A 26,997-nucleotide genomic window follows, 5' to 3' on the forward strand; every position below is an offset into this window, starting at 1 on the left:
GATGTTGCCAATGGAGAAGTTGGTCACGATCCGTCTAATGGGACCAAGGAAACAAACCTCTTGAACAGAGTTGAAATCAAAACTAAAAGATGTTTCACTAAAGATCAGGCGTCACACACTAAATGCTATATACATATCAGGATCCAGGGAGTCTTTTTTGTCACTGTCTTTTGACATTGTGAGATAAGATTTTTTTTTACGTTTATCCAATAACCAGGGAATAATTTATGGATCAGGACTTCAAATCAAAGACTTTAGGCCCCTTGTGGAGCCTTTTTTGCATGCAAGTACCATCAAACTGATAAGATGTTGATGGTGGAAGAAGAGAGCAGGGGGGGAAATATAGTTGGGTAAATTACCTGATAATGCTTCTGTCGCAGCTGGGTAGCAATCTGGTGGGTTGTGAGGAGATGTTCAGTAAGGTAGTGGAGAAGGAGTGATGACAGCATAAAGATCAGAGGAACAACATGACACATTATAGGACATATACCATCACTCAAGAGGAAAAATCTGCCTTTAAACTTAAAATGAAAAAATAATGTGTAATTTCTTCATATATGACCCAGCCCTTAGACTTTAGTTGACAAAGTTAAAGCCAAAGTTTGCAAATAGTACAGGGAGCTAGGCAATAAAACAATATCAATAATTATCGTAATATAATTCTCATCAATAAAAGGATAACTAAAGTCAGTCCCCTATATCTTTGTCTTCTGACAGTGGGAAAAGATGCGGTTACACGGTGAAAGAGGTGGATCCAGGGACTTTTTTTGTCACTGTCTTTTGACATTGTGAGATAAGTTTTTTTTTTACGTTTTACCAATAACCAGGGAATAATTCGTGGATCAGGGCTTCAAATCAAAGACTTTACGCCCCTTGTGGAGCCTTTTTTGCATGCAGGTACCATCAAACTGATATGATGGTGGAAGAAGAGAGCAGGGGGGGAAATATAGTTGGGTAAATTACCTGATGATGCTTCTGTCGCAGCTAGGTAGCAATCTGGTGGGTTGTCAGGAGATGTTCAGTAAGGTAGTGGAGGAGGAGTGATGACAACATAAAGGTCAAAGGAACAACATGGCACATTATAGCATCACTCAGGAGCAAAAATCTCCCTTTAAACCATGGGGCAACATCCTGGAAAAGCTGCAGTTCACTGAGTGGCCACTAGTGGCTGGCTACAAGAAGGAGTCAATTCCTGTTGACTCCCATGTTAAAAAGCCAGACTTTTGAGGGTGATGTCCACCACCTATTTCCTAAGCTGATATGATTATGATCTGAAGAAATTACAGACCTGTTTTCATAACTTACAAACAATCAAAGCAAAGTATTGCACACAATACATAACATATTAAATAATACATTCAATACTACCTGCACTGTCTTGGTAGTGCACAGTTTAATGTAAAACCATATTCAAAAACATAGTTGAATATCCACAGAAAATAAGGATACAAACTTTGTAAATAATTAACACTACCGCTAAAATAATGCCATACATATGTTTCCTGTCATTTTATTAGGGACGGACGAGCCTGAAGGACACAGCTGTGCTGACCCTGATTGGTCTCTTATGGCAAAGACGAAAAATAAAACACTGCATTCTTATCTAAAGAACCAACCATTTTTTAACCAACCATAATGAAATTACCTCTATTATCCATGACACTTAGCAATGACTGCCAACTCTAAACAGCTGCAGGCCATCTTTAGTTAAGGGAGGAAAACATGAAGTGTTGTGCAGATGAAGCTGGTGCAGGTCGTCCTCAGGTTGACCAGCCTGAAGCTGCCGATCTCCACCATGTTGCTGCTGCCACAGTAAATGCTGAGGACATCAGGTGCTGCAGTGCTTCATCTAATGAAAAGAAGAAACTCACTATAAAATAATATTCTATGTTGTGTATGTTCCAGCAAAGACTGGTTCTTACAGTTTATTCTGTGTTCAGCAAGTGCAAACACCACACATTTTCAAACAGAACTGATGTACTGGGATCTGGATTTGTACCCTCATGGTTAAATGCATATATTGTAATTCGCTTTGGATAAAAGTACTGAAAGAAATAAAACATTATAGTAATAGATACAATGTCTTTCTACCTCATCTGTAATATTCAAGGTGAATACTCCCAATCAATTCTCTCCACTTCTCTCTGTGAAAACATAATTATATAACAAAAAGCCAATTCATTTGCCTGAATAATAATAATAATGAAAGCAGCTGTTGTGATGTTTCAGTGACATTTCCAATACAATGCATTATAAACCAAATGTGCTGATTGTAAGATGGTTATACACCAAAGCTTTAAGAATAAACTATGTGAAAATGCATCAACAATGTCAGGGAAACCGACGGAGTCCAAAGTAAGTCACGCACCTCAAGTGATCCGTCCCTAAAACATCTGTCCCGCTGCTTCTCGTGCACTTCTTCTGGGTGCACACACGGATGACACAACGTTGGACTGGCGCCTGTGTGTGTAACTGCGGATAATGATAGGAATTGCATTGGGTCAAACTTTGACGCCACGGTCACACCTTGCAACGTGATCTCACGAAACGGTTCGTAAGATATCGTACTAAAGGCCTATGTACAAATATCCGTACAGATCTGACGAAATGCTCCAAACGACCAGTGCGCCTGCGCAGACCTCTGCCGTGCTCTCGCTCTGCGGTGCTCTGATAAAGCAGCATGGCGGAAAATGCTGTATTATTTTTTGGAAAACGCTATGTTTAAGCTATGTTTCTTAATAAAAATGTGATCCTTTGCCCCCTCCCCCCCCACCCCCCATCATTCATTCATGAATCATTCTTCTCCTTCACCTACCGCATCGATGAGTCCTCCGTTTGTCCGTCTCCCTGTTGGACCTGTGACCCCAATTTCAGTGGCATACTAAGTCTCTGGTAAGTAGTTTCGTGGCTTTAACCTTTTATCTGTATTGTTTAGGCAATATGTCATCACTAGAAGATGCAGAGGCTCATCTTGAAGAGATGGAGAAGGCAACACAAGCTATGATCAAAGAGCTCAACGCAACTCTGGTATTGTAACACTTTCGATACACTTTCCATTTTCCTGTTTTCATTAAAGGATTTTCTATGCCAGTCTATATGGTTTTATTTTCATTAATTCGATTTTTGTCCTTCTTAGTCACCTAAGAAAATGAGAAAGTCCAAAACCGAAACCAAAACCTTTGGTTCGATGGAGACAACGGGACAAAGACGGCAACATTGTTGCCCAAAGACGCAAGTCCCCCTCATCAAGCTCATGTGGTTAGTTCAATACTCGAATTGGCATGCTGCACAAACTATTCACTGAGAGAAAATTGCTGGTGATTGTTGTGAAATATTGCACAATAACAAAGGTAGGCCATAATTAAGCAGAGTATCTTCTAACTCAAACAGAAGTGTTTACATTTCAATAGAAACTAAACATCCTCTCCTCACTCTTCAACAAATGCGACCAAGAGCCACACTTTGGCTTGGTATGAAATATTGAAACATTGTATTTATTATTTTCAGGGACCATTGACATTAACACACACATTTTAATTCCGCTATTTCCAATAGTACCATTAATATACCCTTCTGTGAACTCTGTCATAATGTCTGTCTATGTTTTGTTGTCATATACTATGACAACTGAAATAGTAACCTGACCAAATTTGACCCAATGACATGTACAAAACAGACTTGGTCCAGAAGGATAAACAGCAAAGAGATCCACAGACAAGGGCAGTTCCATTGGGAACTAATAAGATTAATAGTGATTGACATTAAAACTGCAATGAAATGTTGGCATTCTTCACATTAAACTTTCTCTTCTTAGCGAAACGGGTCAGATCATCCACTCCCAGTGTTCCTGAGGGGATTTCTGTACAGATGCCTGATGACCAAGAGGAAGGACTTGGTAAGTTACGATAGTTTCTATATTTATATTTCTGTGCCATGTTTGATTGGCAAACAAATTTGATGGCCCAGCCCATACTTTTCCTTATATACACCATTATGTTTGATTGGCAAACAAATTTGATGGCCCAGCCCAGGTGAGGGGCCAGACTAAGAATGGTTCAAAAACCCTCAATGAATATCGATAAAAGAGGAGATGGGACCCAGCCCGGAGGAAGCCCGGGGCCCCCGTCTGGAGCTAGGCCCAGACGGAGGGCTCGATGGCGAGCGTCTGGTGGCCGGGTTTGCCACGGAGCCCGGTCGGGCATAGCCCGAACAAACTACGTGGCACCCCCCCTCTCTTCATCTCATGGGCCCACCACCTGTGGGAAGACCCGTTGGGGTCGGGTGCGCAGCCACATGGGTGGCAGCGAAGGTCAGGGGTCTCGACGGACCAGACCCGGGCAGCAGAAGCTGGCTCTGGGGACGTGGAACGTCACCTCGCTGTGGGGAAAGGAACCGGAGCTTGTGAAGGAGGTGGAGCGCTATCAGTTAGATCTGGTGGGGCTTACCTCCACGCACAGTCTCAGCTCTGGTACCGTACTCCTGGATAAGGGTTGGACTTTATTCTTCTCCGGAGTTGCCAAGGGCGTGAGGCGCCGGGCGGGTGTGGGGATACTCATAAATCCCCGGCTGAGCGCCGCGGTGTTGGAGTTTACACCGGTAGACGAGAGGGTCGCCTCCCTGCGCCTAAGGGTTGTAGGGGGGAAAACTCTGACTGTTGTTTGTGCGTATGCACCAAACAGCAGTTCAGAGTACTCGGCCTTCTTGGAGACCCTGAATGGAGTCCTGTATGGGGCTCCAGTAGGGGACTCCGTACTTCTGCTGGGTGACTTCAACGCCCACGTGGGCAACGATGGAGACACCTGGAGAGGCGTGGTGGGGAGGAACGGCCTCCCTGATCTGAACCCGAGCGGTCGTTTGTTATTGGACTTCTGTGCTAGCCATGGATTATCCATAACAAACACCATGTTCGAACATAAGGGTGCTCATAAGTGTACCTGGTACCAGAGTACCCTAGGCCGAAGATCAATGATCGATTTTGTGATCGTGTCATCTGATCTGAGGCCGCATGTTTTGGACACTCGGGTAAAGAGAGGGGCGGAACTGTCAACCGACCACCATCTGGTTGTGAGTTGGATCAGGGAGTGGGGGAAATTTCCGGATAGACCTGGTAAGCCCAAACGAGTAGTGCGGGTGAACTGGGAACGCCTGGAGGAGGCCCCTGTCCTAGGTATCTTCAACTCACACCTCCGGCGGAGTTTTTCTGGCATTCCTGTGGAGGTTGGGGGCATTGAGCCGGACTGGGCGGTGTTCAAAGCCTCCATTGCTGAAGCTGCGGCGGCTAGCTGTGGCCTCAGGGTCTTAGGCTCCTCAAGGGGCGGTAACCCTCGGACACCGTGGTGGACACCGGTGGTCAGGGAAGCCGTCCGATTGAAGAAGGAGGCCTTCCGGGATATGATATCCTGGAGGACTCCTGACTCGGTTGCAGGGTACCGACAGGCCCGGAGGGCTGCAGCTGCTGCCATGTCGGAGGCTAAGCAGCAGGTGTGGGAGAAGTTCGGAGAGGCCATGGAGAAGGACTTTCGGTCGGCACCAAGGTGTTTCTGGAAGACTATCCGGCACCTCAGGAGGGGGAAACGGGGAACCATCCAAGCTGTGTACAGTAAGGATGGGACTCTGTTGACCTCAACTGAGGAGGTTGTCGGACGTTGGAAGGAACACTTTGAGGAACTCCTGAATCCGAATAACACGCCCTCTATGTTGGAGGCAGAGCTCGAGGTTGATGGTGTTTCATCGTCAATTTCCCTGGTGGAGGTCACTGAGGTGGTCAAACATCTCCGCAGTGGCAAGCCCCAGGGATTGATGAGATCCGGCCAGAAATGCTAAAGGCTCTGGGTGTTGAGGGGCTGTCATGGTTGACACGCCTATTCAACATCGCGTGGGAGTCGGGTACAGTGCCAAAGGAGTGGCAAACCGGGGTGGTGGTTCCCCTGTTCAAAAAGGGGGACCAGAGAGTGTGTGCCAATTACCGGGGCATCACACTTCTCAGCCTCCCTGGTAAAGTCTACTCCAAGGTGCTGGAAAGGAGGGTTCGGCCGATCGACGAACCTCAGATTGAAGAGGAACAATGCGGTTTTCGCCCCGGACGTGGAACTACGGACCAGCTCTTCACTCTCGCAAGGATCCTGGAGGGGGCCTGGGAGTATGCCCATCCGGTCTACATGTGTTTTGTGGATCTGGAGAAGGCGTATGACCGGGTCCCCCGGGAGAAACTGTGGGAGGTGCTGCGGGAGTATGGGGTAAGGGGGTCTATCCTCAGGGCCATCCAATCCCTGTACTCCCAAAGCGAGAGCTGTGTTCGCGTCCTCGGCAGCCAGTCAGTTTCGTTCTCAGTGGATGCTGGTCTCCGCCAGGGCTGCGCCTTGTCACCAATCCTGTTTGTGATATACATGGACAGGATATCGAGGCGTAGTCGTGGTGGGGAGGGGTTGCAGTTCGGTGGTCTGAGGATCTCGTCACTGCTTTTTGCAGATGACGTGGTCCTCATTGGATCATCGGCTTGTGACCTTCAGCACTTGCTGGATCGGCTGGCGGCCGAGTGTGAAGCGGCTGGGATGAGGATCAGCACCGCTAAATCTGAGGCCATGACTCTTAGCAGGAAACCGATGGATTGCTTACTCCGGGTAGGAAATAAGTCCTTAGCCCAAGTGAAGGAGTTCAAGTACCTTGGGGTCTTGTTCGCGAGTGAGGGTACTATGGAGCGTGAGATTGGCCGGAGAATCGGAGCAGCGGGGGCGGTATTGCGTTCGCTTTACCGCACCGTTGTAACGAAAAGAGAGCTGAGCCGCAAGGCAAAGCTCTCGATCTACCAGTCGATCTTCGTTCCTATCCTCACCTATGGTCATGAGGGCTGGGTGATGACCGAAAGGACGAGATCGCGGGTACAAGCGGCCGAGATGAGTTTTCTCAGAAGGGTGGCTGGCGTCTCCCTTAGGGATAGGGTGAGAAGCTCAGCCATCCGTGAGGAACTCGGATTAGAGCCGCTGCTCCTTTACTTAGAAAGGAGTCAGCTGAGGTGGTTCGGGCATCTGGTAAGGATGCCCACTGGGCGCCTTCCTTGGGAGGTGTTTCAGGCACGTCCAGTGGGGAGGAGACCTCGGGGAAGACCCAGGACTAGGTGGAGAGATTATATCTCAACACTGGCCTTGGAACGCCTCGGGATCCCCCCGTCAGAGTTGGTCAATGTGGCCCGGGAAAGGGAAGTCTGGGGCTCCCTGCTTGAGCTGCTCCCCCCGCGACCCGACCCCGGATAAGCGGATGAAAATGAGATGAGATGAGAGACACCATTATGTCTTCCTGAAACAGAGAATGCACTTAAAGAACTTGAGAGTCTACTCAGTGTTTCACACGATGACACCGATGTCGTTATTGATGCCAGCACACCAACAACAGCCAGCGACTGGAAGGCTCGTAACATTTTCTCGACAGAGAGATGGAAGGAAGCCAGACATCCGCTTATGGACAATATGCTCAGAGCAAACTGCATCAAACCACAGCTCTGTCAAAAATGCTTGAAGAAGGACGCCACAATCAGATGTGCTGAATGCATGCCCAAGCAATATTACTGCTGTTATTGTGACATTAGCCTTCATCAGTCCCAAGCACTTCACAATCGGGCATGCAGGATTCACGGCTTCCACAAGCCACTGCAGCCAACAGTTGTGGTGAAAGATGATGCTGACGGGCACTATTCTCATCACACATGTGGTAAATAAATGTATTTCTTTTCTTTTCTTTTTTAAAAACAAAAATCTATTTATTCATGTTTTTAATCTCTTTTCCCTTAGTAAGAATATTGCCAATGGAAATGCAAGACCATATTTGTGAATGCCCTCCAGAGAGTCTAACTGTTGTTCCAGGGAGGCCTATAGTATTCATAAACATGAAAGGTAACTCATTAGCATGAACATTCCATACTGTCAGACAAGTTTAGGCTTTTGAGCACCTTTTCTTTATATTCTTATCAGAGAATATAACAGGATTTTTGTTTTTTACCAAGGGCGATATGATCTGAACCTCCCAGACCTGCGGTGTGGAAGCTGCTGTGCCAGCTGGAAACCACAGCTCAAAGATGTCCAAGTTAGCGGCTACTGGCCGGCCACCATACATTTTTACACACTTTATAATGTAGCCATATTTCAAGGGTTCAAGGAAATGAAGCTGGTTCCTCAAGGGAATTCTCACTTGAGCTTTATGAGAATGCTCGATGCGCAAACAACAGAGGTCGGCAGGGTGGGTTGGCATATATTATGTGTTTACAATATTTATCAATGTCTCCTTATAATTCTGCATACGTATAACTTCAATTGTAATGGATATTTCAACAGACTGGTAAAGTGTGTTCTGACACATTCTACAAGAGCTTCATGGAGTGGGTGATAAGTTCTTACGAGGTGAACAAATTGTGTTCGGAGCAGCCGTTCATCTGCCCAGCCTGTTGTCCACAAATGCTGGCTGTGTCCGTCGATAGAAACAGGAAGCACTACCGCTTCAAAAAGGACAGGTGGTGTGTCTATGTTTTTATGTTACATTGTCCTATCATGTCCATGTATCAGCTCTTTTTTGTTATGTCAAGAGTATTTGTGTAAATTCATAAGCAATGCCGACTGTTATAGTGGGAGCCAAACAACAAAAAACCCACTTGAGGGATTCTTAACACATTCAACCTGTTCTGCTCAAGTGACAGAACCTTCTATTTGCATTTAAATTGTTAATGTTGCTGAAGCAGCAGCCACAATATTTCTGTATATTAATGTATTTATGTTAAATGATTTAAATGATCATATATTGCTATGTATGTTCTCTAGTACTGATGAAGCAGGTTACTTTGAGGGTGTGCTTCTCTGCAAAGATGATGAGGTAGCAGCATTTGTGGAAGACATCCAAAAGAGGACCAAGCATGTAAGAGTGTTTGTTTTTAATCACATAATTTGTCATTGTACTTTGTATACTGCAAGCCCAATTTTATTTTAGATGTGTACTACCATTTGCAAAAGTATATCCTGGAAAATTACACCCAAAAATGTTCATAGATGAATTAAATGACTACTGTGACAACGTTTTGTCATTTTTAGGTGCCAGGAAAGGGGGTTTGTGGCAGGTCTCAGATGAATGCAGCCAAAGAGACGTGTAAGAGGAGTAGCTCCAGCCTTGATGAGCAGGTATGTGTTGTAAGAGATTTCTCTTGGAATTACTATTTACCATACTAAGTCCCTAATAATCATGCTAATTCAGTTGCAAACTTGTGTAGATGGTATCAGACTGAATCTATATTATATCAAGATGTATGTCATTTTTGTGTGCACAGTTTTATTTTGTTCCTCAGTGTAGCGTTAGACATCTCTGCAGCAGTCTATCGTTTGACTGTCACCAGAGTGGTTAGCTAGTAGCTTCCAGTAGCTAACATTCACGGGGGAATAAGCACAGCACACCTGCGTTTCTCTGATCTGTGAACTCAAGAGACCGTTTATTCTGCACATGCGCACAACAGCATCCTGATGCGTTCAGGCACAACAGGTTCTTATTTGACATCACTGCAAGGGCTATTTAACATGACATTGCTACTCATATTATCAAATATGCTCAACACTCAGTAAAACTGTTTTTTTAGCAATTTCCCCGTTGGAAGGGTAGAAACATTTTTTTTACTATGCAGATAAATTATGTGAAATTAAGTGTAACATTGTTCCACAGGGTATAGAAGTAGCTGTGTGCCGACATGGGATTATTCTTCGTGCTCTGAATATGTTCAGGCAAGTTTGATAACCCTCTTACTAACATCTATTCCAAAAAATGTCAGGACATATACTTTCTAACACCATAAACTCATATATTAATCGTAAACCTAACTTCTGTCTTCTGTCTGTTTAGTTGACATAATGCTGTGATGCAATCATACAGGGGTGAGATCTTCGCTTATCCCATGTTCCTGCACAAGGAAGTCTCTGCCATCATTCCTCCAACCTTCTTTTGCATGGATGTTATTTGCAAATATTGGCCTTACATCAGCAGAATTTGTGAAGCCTACCCTGAATATCATCACCTCACTGCCATGAAACACTTTCTGTCTGTGCTCCATGCCAAAGCACACAGTATCAATTGTGAGGTAATTTTACACATCAATTTTATTTTCATTTGTTAAATTACTCGTGGGGCTACTATGTGAAAAGGGGGATGATTCCTACATAATTTTATTAATATGCATGTAAACCACAACAGGTTAAAGCTTAAACTACACACTTTATTCTCAATCATTGTTATATTTAAATGTGCTGGATCACAGAGCCAAAACAACAGCAAATGTTTCTCTGGCCTTCTACTAATGGGATGCACGGTATCTTTCTAAAATGATAGATAAAATGGGGAGGAGGAAATCAGGATGGAGCTGGTTCCACCTTGGGAGAGGAGGTGGAAATGGTCAACTCCTTCCTCTCCAGGACTGCCATAAACACCAAGTTTATGGGAAAAGGAGGTTGGTTGCAGTTTCTGACTAACCTAATATAATATTTGTACATCCAGGCTAATCATTCAATAGCATTACCCGGCAATTAGCATAATTAAGAGTGTATCATTGATGGTATTGTTGGTAATTTGACTTGTTAAGTGAGCACAACCTGTGCTTAAACAGTCAATAAAACATTGGTGGGATGAAAGAAACAGTGAATGGTATTCGATTCATGTGAATTCTGTTTGTAACAGCCCGCACAGACATGCTGACTGTCCAGATCTAGGACTGGAACAAAAGGAAGGTGCAAAACATGTGCAATACCTTATGCTCCAGATTTCATAAGGTAATTGTCATATATTTTATTAAAAGCCACATTGCTATCTCAGTGAGGAATAGATAACATTTTTATTCTCTATTTTCCCCACAGACACAAAGGGACCTTCAGAGGGAGAGGCAGAGCCTGAGGAGAAGAATTGAGGAGAATTCACTGGGCCTGAGGCAGCGTAGAGCCCGTCTCTACAGTCATACAGGTACAAACATTGCGGGATACATTAAATCTTTAAAAAATGTTTTAACAATGGAATATTTAATATGTTTTTGTAATGTACCGCAGACACCAACTCAGGACGCTCTGTGATTCGCAGCCGCATGTGGAGGGAAAGGAACCAGCTTGAGGTCCATGTGGCTCAGCATGACTAGATGGTCCAGCCACAACAGCAAATTGGCGCTGTTGAAAACCTCTTAAATGCTGGCTACATCTTTCCATTGCTGTTGCCGCCCAGTGGTATATTACCTATTTAATTATTTGTCATGATTCTGATTGAGGGTGTCCCAGGTGCCAGCAGGTGAACTAAGCATTGTGGACGATATGGACACAGCTTGATTGGTATTGTTGTAACATACATTGGTCAATGGTTTGCTACAACCACCTGCCTTAACTTTTTGGGGAGAGAAGAGTCATAGGGAAAAATGAAGGTGTTTGACAAAGTCATGCATGTGAAAAGACTTGAGGAGGAGGTCAAAATCCTTGCTACCGAAGTAAGGCAGCATTGGGAGTACCTCAAGAAAAGGGAGGATGATTTGAGTGGTCTTTTCACCAGCATAGAGGTAAGCATTGACCCACAAATTGTTAGGAGTTGTCTCTGTTTATGCACCATATCAAAATTTAATTGTAATTTATCTTTTTCTTCATAATTAAGGTAGCCACAGGAGTCTCTCCAAAGAAGGCCTTCAAGGTCGCCAGGGAGAGCTGAAACGCAGATGTTTCAGCAGCGATCTCAACTTGCCTCAGTGAGGCAAAAGTACTTGGAGCTGATAAAGGCAGGGCTCCAAGGATCAATGCTGGACCTTGTTTGGGGGGAAGAGCCTGAAGAGTCTCAGGAGCAAGCTTTAAGAAGCGCTTATGAAAGCTTCTCAGATGAGGAGGACATGGACATGCAGCTGATTAATGACATTTTAACATGGGACAGTAATCATAGATACTGTGATTAGTTGAATATTGTTTTAAACATGTATGAGAAATGCATTTTTCTTTGGATCATACACATTGAACTAAATGCAAATTTAATTTAAGTGTTTTTAATTGTCAGATCTGATAAAGCGGCATCAGTTGAACTTCTGTCCATCCTGGGAGAGGGATCCCTCACATGTGGCTCTCTCTGAGGTTTCTACATTTTTTACCCTTGTTAATAGGTTGTTTTTTTTTAGTTTTTCCTTACTCTTGTTGAGGGTTATGGACAGAGGATGTCGCACTTTTGTATTCATTGTATATTTTTATAATAATATCAATTTAGGCAAAGCCATTGAATACAACGATATTAAAACATGTTTTTCAACACAATTAAGTAGGGATGCACCGATATGGAAATTCTTGGCCGATACCGTTACGATATTTAAAATAACAATCTGGCCGATAGCCGATACCGATATTTGTTTATTTTCTTTTTGTTGTTATTCATTCACCCTTTTGTGCCAGAAAAATAATTAAATAATTATATAAATGTCAGCCCTTCATCATCACTCTTATCTTTTAATGAGCACAAATTTAATCAGATTTATGAAACAATCTTTGATTTAACTAAACTTTATTTAACAGAGACATATTATGCCCATTTTACCGCAAGTTGAAATGGTTCCTTGGGATCTTAATGAAATGACTGTAACATATTTTGGTCAAAATACCACAAGGATAATTTAAAACAGCACCTTTTTACCCAGTCTAAAACAGCCCTGTCAAAGTATCATTATAGAGAACGCTCTTCTCATTGATTTACTGTAGCAGTATTGCCCGTTTATTAGATGTGTTACGGCTTCTGTGTGTAGGACGTATGTTGTCAATTCCCTTGTTACCTGTGCATGAGACGGATGAATAGAGCCGATGTACATGAGAATAAAGTACTTAAACAGACGCTCAGTCATACTTACACTGTTACACAAGTTACACTGCGTGAGTCAAGATAACTTAACAAGCCCTCCTCAGTTTGACCTGTTTTTAGTGTCGGGCAGTAATCACATCGCGTCAACACCCGCGCGAACAGATGGTTCCCCCAGCGGTCACCGTAGCTGAGGTGATCCGCGAGAAGCGCCCGACACGCGTCCAGAGTGGCCGCCGCTGACCCCGTAGCCAGTCCCCTCCAACATGGACACCGCCCCGCGGTCCAAGAGAAAGAAAGCCCCCGCACCAGCGACGCCATGAGGCGCCACCGGATGAGGACCTCCCGGTGCCGCACACTCCGGCGGCGCGGAGAGGAGGGCGACAGAGCGACTGCTCCCCCAGCCGCGGCACGTGCCTGTGGCATGATGGAATAATAGTGTATGGGATGCTTTTATTTTGTAGTAACAGGATGTGAAGAAAGACCTGGGGGAGGCTGATTTACAGACCGGTAACAGGCACACGGGTGTTCTGCTGTCAATAAGAAAATAAAGACCGACTTAGAATACGTCGTTGTACGAACCTCATTATAACCATAACTTGACATGGTGTCAGAACTGGGCGACTTGTAAGCAAAAAAGAAGAAAAGAAGGTGAGGAGAAAGTATCGTTTTGGCGGAGGAATAGGAGACGACCCGGCAGATATGGCGCAACCTACACCAACTGCTACGTTCACAATACAACCTCCAGAGCCATTCGACTTTACCAAGCCTCAAGAATGGGAGCGTTGGATTAGGAGATTCGACCGCTTTCGGCTTGCAAGCAATTTAAACGCGACGTCGGAGGAAAACCAGGTAAACACGTTAGTGTATTGCATGGGCGATGAAGCTGAAGAGGTGCTAAGGGGGCTAATGCTAACTGCAGATGAGAGGAATAAATACACAGATGTCAAGGCGGGCTTTGATACATTTTTTGTGCCTAAAAAGAATGTCATATACGAAAGAGCCAAGTTCAATCTGCATGTGCAACTGCCGGGAGAAACGGTGGATTCCTTCATCACTGCACTATACGGATTAGCTGAACACTGCAACTATGGACTGTTACAGAAAGAGCTGATCCGCGACAGGTTAGTGGTCGGGCTGAGAAACGTCTCATTGTCAGAAAAGCTACAGTTAGACAGAGACCTAACACTTGAAACTGCTATAACAAAGACAAGACAGTATGAAGAAGTTAGAAGGCAGCAGTCTGACTTAAGAGGAGAAAATGGCGGTGCCAGCCAGTGTTCAAATGTTGACGCAGTGCATGCTAAAAGCTACAGAAAGCCCAAATTTCCCTTTAAGCCTCAGCCACAAGCACAAACACCAAGCAGCTATAAAGCTAATGCATGGCCACAGCCAGGACCAAAAGCATGTTATAGATGCGGAAAAATGCCCTTACATAGACAATCAGAATGCCCTGCTACAGATGCTGTGTGTCACAACTGTGGCAAAAAGGGACATTATGGCAAAGTGTGCAGAAGCAGTGCAACATCTCTGAATGCTGTCACTACAGAGGGAGAAGAGAGCTTTTTCCTGGGAGCCGTGGATACTGGAAAGGAACCTTGGACAGTGCAGCTACAAGTACGACAAAAAAACGTGTGGTTTAAAATAGATACTGGTGCTGATGTCACCGCCCTGCCAGCCAAGGTGTACCATGACCTTACAGGGGGGCATGATGTGAGGCGTCTGGCAGTGCCGACACTCCCATTGGTTGGGCCAGGTGGCAATGTGCTCTCTGTCCTCGGTGTTGCCAGAGAAACACTACGCAGAGGCAAAAAGACAGCCACAGAGGACATTTATGTGGTAAAAGACCTGCACACTGCACTGTTGGGAAGGCCTGCCATAGAACAGCTCCAGCTTGTGTGCAGGGTTGACGGCATCACCATGGACTCAGTGAAACATCTGTATGAAACTGTGTAGCGGCTTGGGTCTTGTTCGGAGGCCATATGCAATTAAATTAAAGCCAGAGGCTGTGCCCTTCTCTCTCCACACACCACGCAGAGTTCCTCTGCCGCTTATGGGAAAAGCGAGGGAGGAGATAGACCGTATGGAGAAGATGGGCGTAATCACCAAGATAGAGGAGCCGACTGATTGGTGCGCCGGGATGGTGGTGGTGCCTAAAAAAGCAGGCAATGTCCGCATTTGTGTGGATTTTACAAGGATGAATGAATCAGTATGCAGAGAAAAGTTTATCCTGCATTCTGTCGAGCACACTCTGGGCATGCTAGCTGGGGCAACAGTTTTTAGCAAATTAGATGCTAACATGGGCTTTTGGCAAGTACCATTGACAACAGAGTCTGCCAAATACACCACCTTCATCACGCCTTTTGGGCGCTACTATTTTAACCGGCTACCCTTCGGCTTAGCTTCAGCCCCAGAGCACTTTCAAAGGATGATGATAACAGAAATGACCGGTGGCCTGCAGGGTGTACTGTGTCACATGGATGACATCCTGGTCTGGGGACAGACACAGGACGAGCACGATATGCGGCTGCATGCGGTGCTAAAGAAGGCACAAAAGGCCGGCATTACGCTCAACATGGACAAATGTGAGCTCTCACGCCACACAGTCAGATTCCTGGGTCATGTGATTTCAGCAGATGGAGTGAAACCAGATCCTGAGAAGACGAGAGCAGTCCAAGAGATGGATGCACCCAAAAACGTCAGCGAACTCAGGAGTTTCCTGGGTATGGTCAATCAGCTGGGCCGCTTATTGCCTAACTTGGCTGAAAAAGACACAGTGCTACGAGACCTGCTGTCCAAGAAGAACCACTGGTACTGGGGGACAGAGCAGCAGGCCGCCTTTGATCAGTTAAAAACAGAGCTGTCATCCACACCGGTGCTCGCACTATACAGCCCAAACAGTACACTAAAAATCTCTGCTGATGCCTCTTCCTTTGGCCTGGGGGCCGATCCTGCTGCAGAAGAGCGATGCCATGTGGTCTCCTGTGGCATATGCGTCCAGGTCAATGTCACCAACAGAGCAGCGCTATGCTCAAGTAGAGAAAGAGGCATTGGCTGCAACATGGGCTTGTGAAAGGTTCAGCTGTTTCATTCTGGGCAGACCGTTCGAGCTGGAAACTGATCATAAGCCGTTGCTGAGTCTGCTGGGAGGGAAAGCTTTGGATGACCTCCCACCAAGAATTCAAAGATTTAGGATGCGACTCATGAGGTACAACTATACAGTCAATCATGTCCCTGGCAAAAGCCTGTGGACAGCCGACACCTTATCTCGTGCTCCTATGAGAGCCGCAAGAGCACACACAGATGCAAGCCTACTAGAGGACACCAACAATCTATGTAGACTCTGTCATCAGCAACATTCCTGTCAGTGGAGATTATCTAAGTAGCCTACGTGAGCACCTGAAGGTAGACAGCACATGCTCTGCTCTGATACAGTACTGCACGGACGGCTGGCCAGACAAAAGCCAACTACAGGGAGAGCTGAGACATTACTGGGCTGATAGAGCAGTGCTGACGGTGCACGATGGACTGCTGCTGCGGGGCACGAGGCTCGTCATTCCATCAGCCTTACAAGGTGATATGCTGCAGAGACTACATGAGGGACACCTGGGGGTTACAAAGTGCAGGTGCCGGGCCAAACAGACAGTATGTTGGCCAGGACTCAGCAGCCAGCTGAATGACATGGTGCTGAAATGTAGAACCTGCATTCAAGAGAGACGGAACGTCAAAGAGCCCCTGTTGCCAACGGAGATGCCAGACAGACCCTGGCAAACCTTGGGAGCTGACCTGTTCACGCTGAAAGGCAATCCTATCTACTAGTAGTAGATTATTTCTCAAGGTATGTGGAAATTGCGCTGTTGGCACCGACAAGGTCCACCGATGTGGTAGTGCACCTGAAGTCCATGTTTTCTCGTCATGGAATTTGTGAATTTCTTAAAAGTGACAATGGGCCCCAGTTTTCTGGTAGCCACTTTAAAGCCTTTGCAGCAGACTATGGCTTTGTGCACATCACGAGCAGCCCCAAGTTTCCTCAGAGCAATGGGGAGGCGGAACGTGCGGTGCAAACCGTGAAAAACCTGCTAACAAAGGCATCAGATCCATATCTTGCCTTGCTGGCCTACAGAGCAACCCCTCTACAGAATGGCTATAGCCCAGCTGAGCTGTTGATGGGGAGACCAAAGAAAGGGAGAAGAGGAGGAACGACGCAAGATCCTTCGACAAGAGACACAGAGCAAGAAACCTGGAGCCACTCGTTCCTGGGGAAGATGTGTGGATCACCGATGCACGAGTCCAGGGCACAGTGCTATCTACACACAACACCCCTCGCTCTTATATCGTCCAGGTGCCTCAGGGCACATTGAGGAGGAACCGGCATCACTTGGTGCCACTGCAGACCAACAGTGGGGTAGTCGACGCTGATGAGTCACCGGGGGGAGAAGATTCACTCACACCAGAGCCAGCTCCACCAGTGACAACATCTCCCAGCAGAGAGGGCCCCGCCACAGAGACTGTGCGGACCAGGTGTGGGAGAGAGGTTAGAGAGCCACAGAGACTTGATTGGTGATGTATTGATTTGTTTTCAAAAACAAAAAAAAAAAAAAAAAAAGGAGTGCAATGTGATTGTGAAATTGTTCTGCTTTTACATTTACCTGCTTACATTTACCTGAAACCTGAGAGTTTATGTTTGAAGAACACAGCCTGCTAAAGTAACAGTTCATAGTATGGTAAAGTGTAAGTTACTTAATTCTATTTTACATGCTTGATACAGGGACAGATCAGGGACAGGTCTTCCAGCAAAAGGGCACAATAAACCCCTCAAGACCTTCAGAGACAAAGGTAGTCCACCCTTTGTTCTCAAAGAAAGGGAGATGTGGCATGATGGAATAATAGTGTAAGGGATGCTTTTATTTTGTAGTAACAGGATGTGAAGAAAGACCTGGGGGAGGCTGATTTACAGACCGGTAACAGGCACACGGGTGTTCTGCTGTCAATAAGAAAATAAAGACCGACTTAGAATACGTCGTTGTACGAACCTTATTATAACCATAACTTGACAGTGCCCAGCGGTTTTACCACAAATATGAACATCGGCCAATGATATCGGTGAAAGTCAAGTTTATTACCGATAAGCCGATATGCCGATATCAGTAAACGAGGCGAATATTGGCCGCTACCGATGTACGGCCGGTACGATACATCGGTGCACCCCTACAATTAAGCCATCATAATTTAGTATGTTTTCCAATGTATTGATGTTCTACTTGTATTCAATAAAATATTGTCACTGCATATCTGAGTTATTCCTAATTCAATGTGTAATTTGTATTGCCAAGAAAGTAGTTTTAAAACAAGTGTACGAACAGTCTACATTATTATTCATTCTGTTAAATAAATCTTATTTCCTGCAACATTAACTTTTGTGGTTACCCTTTATTCGAAATGCTCGACCGTGAGTTGTCTGACTGAACTTGAGGTATGTTCACAAGCCATCTGATTCTATTAGTAATCCAAAATAAGTGGTTGATTATTAATCAATTTCTATGCTTTTAAATGTTTTTGTTTGGAAGGCAGATTGTATACAAACAAATTGTAAACCATTTTAACACTTAATACCAATAAATAATTCTGGTAATAGGCCCTGAAGATTTGTGTGAAAACGGTGCTAAATCCGTTGGGCAGACCTTTCCAAAACAGTTCATACCATGTCTGTTGCATTTTTAGTTTCCATCCTGTAAGCCATCAAAACTGACTCAGGTGCAAGGTTCAAAGGTCATCCCTTAGGAGCAGGAGCCACCCACAATTTTCCCACTGACATAATGTTAGTCCCGAGGCCAAGACCTTTACGAGGATGTCTTTGCTTTTGTCCCACGACAAAGTTTACATTTCATCTTGCTCCAAACCCAGGCCCTCTGGGGTGTACATTCTGTGACGGTTCCCTGTATGTTGTGTCTTCCATTTGTTTCTAGGACTGGGGAGCAGAGACCTACTTGATTGGTCATTAGGAGTGATTGGCGTGCACCTTCATTATAAACGCCTAGATAGACATTAAATAGCTGTAAGTGATGTCTCAAAAATTATATAAACATTTGCAAACATAGGAGTGAACACAAAGATGGACACATACAGACCTAAAAAAGGCCTGACCCTAATAAAACCATACTGAGCTATATTTGGTAGAATGACTGTGGCTTCTGTGGCTGGGTTGGCCTTGCTGATATAGCCAAAATGTTATCTTAAGGGAGTTCAAAATTTAAATAATGTGGTTGTTTGATTTAATAAAATTCCATTCTACTGATATGGAAGTCTGGTGACATCATAAAACAAACTTTTAGTTCTGATTATTGTGACTATCCTACTTTTTAATTCCATGTTTATAATTTTCAAAGTTTACACAGTGGCAATCTTAGTGTAGTGAAGCTTGTGAAAGATATAGTCAGCAGCCCAGGAGCTAGGTCAAGAATAAATGCTAAAGCGTATACAGTGTGCTGTGTTGTGTTTAGGATCTAATTTGTGCTTATTAAAAAATATAATGAGTCAGTTGTTAAGGGAGTAACATTTTTATAAGCTTAAAGAATCTTTATAACATGTTTATGGACTGGATATGTACAAATAATGCTACAAAAATGTTTGTGCAAATTTAACCCTGGAATTTGGATAGCTTGGAAAATTTGTGAAGAAAGTGCAGCAGATGGATAAGGCAGCATGAAGTCATCAAAAACATTGTTGATAAAACCACGGCAGAATACAAATATTGCAAAAGAATATTTACAATTTGATTTTCATGTTAAATCCCGGAGTTGCTGCCAGTAGTGTATGCTTATTGATAATGTCCATACACCAAGGATGACTTTTTAAATTCAAAGAGAGAAAGATTTAAAAGAAATAGACATATTTGGATGAAAACTCTGTAATTCTATATATCTGGTCCAAGGGGTTGCGGTTTTCTTCTAATATGGTTTCTAATCACAAAATGTATAATGATTCAATGACGGTTCAAAGCTCACTGTAGACTGTATCCCCCCAGAGTTGGTGTCGTGAGATCTTGAATTGTAACTTAAAATATTTAATAAAGACTACACTAGCACAAACAAAACATTTTGTGGACTAACCTGTCACAAGGCTTCCATAAAGTCCTTGTATAGTTTTCAAGGACTTGTTATCAGTGTCTGAAACTAGCTCCAGACCACTGATGGAGTCACAGGACACAGAGCCCTTCTTCTCCCTCCCAAAGAGAAGCATGGGATGTAACCCTGCCACTTTGAATTTGTGAACCTGAAAACAAATCGGGAACATAAAAAAAATGGATTAACTATTAAAAACAAAAAGCATTAGTACCTCCATATCCTTGTTGTTCCAATTGACCATGGCCCTGATCTGGTCAAACAGTAAAGCCTATAACCTGACCACCTTATAGCATTAAAAAGATTTTAATAGAGTTTTTTTACAGCTTTCTGGGCAGTAAATTTAGTAAGAAATGGGGCTATGACTATCAATTTTATATGTTGTATTGTACGATTGTCCGATTTGAGCATGAATGTTACAAATGTTCTATACAAATACAATTAATTATAATAATTATGATAATTATTACTATTATACATTCATTCGACCGGGATATGTGACTAGTGTGAAGAGTCAGCAGGCTACAGGTAGTGAAGAGCTTACCAGAATCCGGGCAGCATTCAATAACTTGTTCCTATTTCCACCTTTTTTTAATTTGGCTCCCCATTCCTTATCTGCCTTAACTTTTGCTTTTTCTAAAGCTTTCTTCATGGGCTGCTGGGCTCCCCAAAGTTTGCATATCTTGCATGCAACACGTATATGCTGCATGCAAGATATGCAGGATTTCATCATTGACCCTGGCATTTCAACTGAAAAGGAAAAGAGAAAAAAATATTAGAGTTCATCCATCAGAGGCCATTTTATCTTATAATAAATTTGTATTTCAATATCTATAGTGTCGTCCTATTAGTGATCAATTGGTCATGAGTGAACAGTTTGTCAAGATTGTCAGAATAACATCTTGATGTGCAAAGATAGATATAGCAATCTGAGGGAAAACAGACAAAACTTAGGTTGCTATAAAACACCTATGACCTAATTAACACTTACTAACAATTCTCAGCTGCAAATAGTGATCCGGATACAGGATCATATTATCGTAGGTTCGGGTTTATTTGTGAGTGGAAACTTATGTCAAGGTTCATTACAGAATATTACCCTACTTCTTCCACAGCAACTTTAAGCATTTTATGATAAGCATTTGATTTAACTAATTACTTGTAAACAATTGCATATGGAGAACATGTTTTTCCACCTTTGTTGGTTATTATCATCATTATTATAATTATTATTATTAGAGTATATTTTAGATCGAGGACAGCCATTGTACCTATACATCGTAACTTGAGTATAAGAACATCCCTGTGTGAGAATCCTCGACTCTAATATTCTTCCTGGACTTTGCTGACATATTACTTCTGCTAGTCAATACAACAAAATGTGTGGCCTGAACTTTTAATGGTGTTTAATGGTGCTTTAGCAGTTACAATTGACTAATGTTGGTCTTCAAACCACCGTGACAGAGAAATAAATAGAATTTGAATAATCAATACATGCAGACTGTAGCATTGATGAATCATTTTTATAGAGCCAAGTTTTGCTTTAAGTGTCATTAGCAGTTAACGATTAACAACTGACCTACTTGTCAATGATGTGTGACCAGCGGGCGAATGATGCTTTCTCACACGTTTGCATTCTCAGTCGGTAGAGTTGAGCCCACATAACATCTGCAGCGCCATCGCGCGACATGTTGACGTGGCAACATCTGTACTATCGTTTAGAATAGTATGTGAGAATCATTGCTTATTTGCAGAGTAAAAAGATAGACTTTGTTGCTCTCACACTGTCTCCTCTTTAGCTAAGTTCCATTGTGCCATATCATTACATTTTCATTTTTTTTTTTTGAAAATGTAATATCCTAGCTCAAATTCATATGAATTTGTGCGGATGTCCTTTAGTAACATTTCAAACGAAATTTTGATGAGACCAGCCTGAACCTCAACTACCTGTGCATTCATCTGTCAAGACTAAATTTACTTGATCAACCCATCATGCTTTCTTTATTTTTCCTTTCCTTCATCAATCCTTACACACATCCCTTCATCATCCTTCCCTCATCCCTTCATCCCCTCTTTCCTTCCTCCCTCATCTCCTATCTTCACCTCAACCTCTTCCCTCAATGTCCATTCATTATTTCCTCAACATTCAATTCATCAAAATCCATAACATAGAGTAAAACATAGGTTCCAGGGCTAACATGGGGGTTTAGCAGGTTCTGGCGTTATTATAGTTATGGAACCCTATTGAAGGTAAACAAGACACCACGTGGTGTTCAGTTGTCATGGCTATGGCCAGCCTATGAGCTTGCATCTCTCTCTGACAGGACCTGTCCGATTGATACTAGTTGGCAGGCAAGCCTGTTAATCACTCATTTCCATGTCCGTGTCCAACAACAAAAGATCATTACCCTCACGTTGTCAGACTCACAATTCTAGTCAGAATGTGAGTCCCAGACCGCTCCATTGAGCTGTGATTATGGGGCCTGTTTCAACCGAACCAGGAAATAAAATTCCTCTTCGCTCAATTGGATAGACCTACAACCAATCAGAGCAACGTAGTATGTGACATATGTTAAGTGACGCATGGTGAGTTATTTACTGACGCCAGCGCAGCGCCAAGCCTTAAATAACAGCTGGCTCCCATCCACTCCCATGTTAAACCATTGTGCGGGTCACACAAGAGGCTGCCTCGCGCTGTGCAGCGATCGTTTCGGCGTCGAGTCTATTTTTTGCGCTTGACGCGAGTGTATCGCACCAGGAAACACACTGAAAAACGATTTTAAACTATATTGATGACATATTTTATATGATATAAATGATCAAATATGCATCCCATACTTTGAGGTCCCCTTCTGTTGTCCTGGAGTTTTAATTTGACCAATGACATTATTAAATGTCCCCCTCTGCCCATCCACTACAGCCACACAAGCAGTGATACAGATAAAAAGAGGGGCTACGTATTCTCCACATAGGCTTGAGTGGAGAATACGTAATTTACCCCCGACACCCGACGTTTAACGGAGCAAGCAGCGAAGTTCTTCAACATGGATGACATTAAATTAATAATTGAAGTGGAGAAGTACAGTGAGTTGTATGATCCTCGGAACATGTTGTATAAAGACAACACCAAGAAAGACAGATGTTGGGACGCTGTTGCTTAATGTTGGATCAACAAGTAAGTATATGCTTTTAATCTACTGGATCAATGGGTGATATTATTAGCGCTTCCCGGCGGTTCAGCGTCGCTTCAGTGTCCGGTGGGAACAGCCAAGCGCCGGTGCGATAGGGATTCGCGCGGTGCTTTGGCGTCGCCTCCACGTTCTCGTTCCTCTTTCAAACTGAATCTCCGCTCTCCAGCGGCAGGCATCTTTGTTGAAAATGAATTCAACCCAAGGGCACTTTGATGACGTGGTTGATTACGTTACTGTTGATCATCTGTCCATCATCGTATAAAGCCCGCCCTGACAATGTGATTGGGCCGGTCGGGGATAATTTCTCCCCAACAGAGCGACTCCAGACCGAACTTCCCGACCTCAAATGTTGTAGGGCTAAGTTCGTCTGGCATCCAGGCTAAAAGATCATACAAACCATCTGAAAAAAGATTATGAAAATAATCATAAAATGTGCTACTTCAAAGTTGATCAAACACACATATAAAAGATGAAAATATTTAATTTACCATAAAGAATAAAATGATTATCCGCCATGTATTTTGTTTCCACGAAGAGAGAGCAGCGCATAGGGCACCTGTCCCCAGCCTCCTGACTCACGATTAAGTCAAATTCATATGAATTTGTGCGGATGTCCTTTAGTAACATTTCAAACGAAATTTTGATGAGACCAGCCTGAACCTCAACTACCTGTGCATTCATCTGTCAAGACTAAATTTACTTGATCAACCCATCATGCTTTCTTTATTTTTCCTTTCAATCCTCACACACATCCCTTCATCATCCTTCCCTCATCCCTTCATCCCCTCTTTCCTTCCTCCCTCATCTCCTATCTTCACCTCAACCTCTTCCCTCAATGTCCATTCATTATTTCCTCAACATTCAATTCATCAAAATCCATTCCAACCTTTCAATCACATATTGTTGGGGCCTGGTCCTTTCTAGTGAACATCAAGTTAAATGTGAACTGAATTCTTGGAACATGATTTTGTTGACATGAATGAGCACAGTACCTGAAATCAGGGTTGGAGTAGGATTCATTGAAGTAGGTGTAGAACTGGCAAAGAGGATCTGTAGTACAGGCCCTCTGACACATGTCTGGATCATACATCATTTCAGAGTGAAGGTCAGAACCTTGGAAATGAACTCCTTCATGTGACACTTGAAGCCAACCTGTCAGCAGAGAGGGAAAGAGTCAGACTCCCCTGCTGGCCAAAGCCCAAACATACTACTCTAACAAGTATTACATAATAGCCAGATGTAAGTGTAACCTATTTACACATGTTGCAAAATGTCTGACACTCAGTTCATAATTGATATTTGTTGGATTTATAATGGGTGAATTTTGTTTTTCTTAGACCTGTGTTTAAAACAGGTCAGAGTCGGTGTGTGTGTTTTCTGATGGTCAACAAACACTGTGTTCAGTCTAGGTGTTGCATTGTGATACATACTGTCATTCATCTTGCAGAAGTGCACCGGTATCCCAGATGTGAATCCCACTTTGGTTTTTTTCCCAATTACATATTAATTTCCCTTCAAGTAACATTGGAAGTCATGACTGAATAAAATACAAGTTTAGAGAGTTAGGAAAAAACCAAGCAGATTAACATATTTAGCTGAATTTGCAGAACCAAATGTTCAACTCCCAATAGGATTGTCAAGATATTGTCCCAGGAACAACAAATAAGGCTGTTAAACACACAGGTAATATAATAAGGAAACATATTGTAAAAGACCTCCTGCAGGATGTTGTGCTTCCACCTGTGCATACCTGGTTCAATGTATTGAGTTATTTGCAGTTTGTGGGAGAATCCAGATACTCCAGGCTGACAAGGTTGTTCTGCCAAGGTGAGAAGACAAAGAGAGTTAAGGAGAGCGTGCCCATACATCACAAATATATAAACCGTTTTTTAGAATGATGTAAAATGTTTGTGAGCTTACCCAGCTTTGAGGGGCAGTTTTTGAGAGAAAAGCCCGAAGTGAGACCCTGTCCTGGAGTCTGGACTTAGGGCTCTCGAGAGGGAGTGGACTTGAGTCGGCAGTTGAAGTTCCTGCAGAGAGAAGCATGCATCCATTATCTATAACGTTAAGGGTTGGATGGGGTTACCTAGAGCTGATGTCAGCATCATATTCACACCTACGGCAGTTTAATCTAAACCCAATCTATATGTTTTTAGGACTGTGGGAGGAAGTCAGAGTACCAAGAGAATTAACGACAGGAGAGGGGCACTTCAGGGGTTGATCATGTTTCAGCTGGGGTCAGTGCCCCCCTGGCTGCACCCCTTGATCTGACCCTGCTTTTGTTATATTCATCATTAAAACATTACAGGGCCTCTATGGATTGTATCATGAGTTATGTGATGCGTCGGTGTTAGATACCTTTTAAGATGTTGTTCAAGTCGAAGAAAGGTAAAGAAGAGATAGGAGGGGTGCTCGGTGCACAGCTGCTGACAGTGCCTTGCATCAGGAGAAAGGAGAGTTGTTATATCTGATCCCGGGATATCCATTAACTCATGAGCGCATTCTGAACAAATGGGAAAAACAAACATTCACAGATTAAACAGATTTGACTACATATATGTTAAAAAGGCTGTCAAAACTGTGGCCACAGTCTCGTCAAGTAGTGTATACGTTACCTTGACTGTAAGGGGCTGCAGATAGAGAGCAGACCCAGTAAAATCCAACAGGTTCCCATGTTCTTGTTTTCGCCACAGAGGAAAATAAGATCACTGAAACACAACTGCAGTAGAAGGAAGCGTCTCTGCAACTGCAGGCCAAGGGGGCAGTTGCAACATTTATACATCCGATCTATTTGTACACCAAGTGTTGACACAATCATTTGTTGGTTCACAATGATACACCCCCCTTAATGTGTAATAAGTGAAAATAAAAAACTCTTGCAAAATATTGTTTCATATACGTGTGTTATGTAATGTTCTATGTACAGGGAACGCATAATTTACCGCATGCTCCTCTGACATGGATTTACATAAATAATCTGTGTAAACTCAGATTCAACCCTTGTGTTGTCCTTGCTTCCACCGGCATATTAGGACGCACACATATGGCAATAGACACGTGAGCACGTGTATTTGTTACGCCGGCAGCACACGGTGCAAGTTATACAGTCTTTTTCCCTGGGGCATATCTGACAGCTCTTCCTCTTACTCGCCTTGAGTGGGGCTGCTGCTAAGGCCGTGTAAGAGGCCGAATGCTCGGATCGAGCGTCTATCTGGACTATAGCTCTCTGTGCGGCTGCAACTTTTACGTCGTTCAAAACCGCGGCGGACTCTTCTGTGTGGGGGATTAGCTCCCTTCCTTCAATGAACGGAGTCACAAGAGCCTTTTCCAGCTGCTCTAGGAACACCCTCCGCTTGTTCAGCTTGTCCAGTATCCAGTCTGGGTTGATCGCTCTCCATATCACAAAGGCGCTGTAGGAAGAGACATCGATAATGTTGTGAAAGACATCAGGTCAGATCATCCTCCCGCAGCTGTATGCTCCGATCACCTTCTCTAGGTTGTCAACTCCACCTTTGCTGCGGTTGTAGTCCAGGACGATGACCGGTTTCCCATCCCGGCGGTCGCTGACTTTGGCCTTGGTGTTCAGCATGCTCAAGAGCACCATGTTCCTGTTTTTCTTTGTGCTGTAAGACACCAGAATGGTGGTGGGTCGTGAATGCAAACTTGGTTGAGAACACCTCTCTTCCCCTGATGGTGATCTTCCTCTCCAGCAGCTGCTGCGTGAGATCGAGGTGAAGTAATTGTCGCATGTGACGTTACAACCTTGTAGTCCCTCCGTTAGATCGAGCACTACACCAAGTTCTGTTCTGGGCGTCCGCTGACCGGCCTTCAGTTGTACAGTTGCAGCTTCCAAGCGTAGCTGGATTTTG

The 26,997-nt window shown here is 43.8% G+C and overlaps 2 long non-coding RNA genes across 12 annotated transcripts; one reads left to right on the forward strand and one right to left on the reverse strand.

Moving 5' to 3' along the window:
• Positions 1-10: 10 nt before the first annotated feature.
• On the reverse strand, positions 11-26,742 carry LOC133951532 (uncharacterized). 11 transcript variants are annotated; one of them, XR_009920470.1, is made up of 13 exons: positions 26,639-26,742; positions 25,744-26,538; positions 25,487-25,631; positions 25,049-25,158; positions 24,879-24,947; positions 24,121-24,280; positions 19,926-23,528; positions 2,369-2,472; positions 2,092-2,144; positions 1,646-1,849; positions 964-996; positions 360-392; positions 11-34 (listed from the first exon to the last, which is right to left on the reverse strand). It is a non-coding gene; the product is annotated as an uncharacterized LOC133951532 (long non-coding RNA). The 11 variants fall into 11 exon arrangements; XR_009920466.1 differs by having other exon boundaries at positions 24,121-24,665; XR_009920467.1 differs by having other exon boundaries at positions 24,559-24,947.
• Positions 8,812-9,750, forward strand: LOC133951534 (uncharacterized). The gene is made up of 3 exons (XR_009920475.1): positions 8,812-8,898; positions 9,072-9,158; positions 9,691-9,750. It is a non-coding gene; the product is annotated as an uncharacterized LOC133951534 (long non-coding RNA).
• Positions 26,743-26,997: the final 255 nt, after the last annotated feature.

The sequence above is a fragment of the Platichthys flesus genome, chromosome 4, assembly GCF_949316205.1.
Source record: "Platichthys flesus chromosome 4, fPlaFle2.1, whole genome shotgun sequence".
In the NCBI taxonomy this organism is placed as follows: domain Eukaryota; kingdom Metazoa; phylum Chordata; class Actinopteri; order Pleuronectiformes; family Pleuronectidae; genus Platichthys; species Platichthys flesus.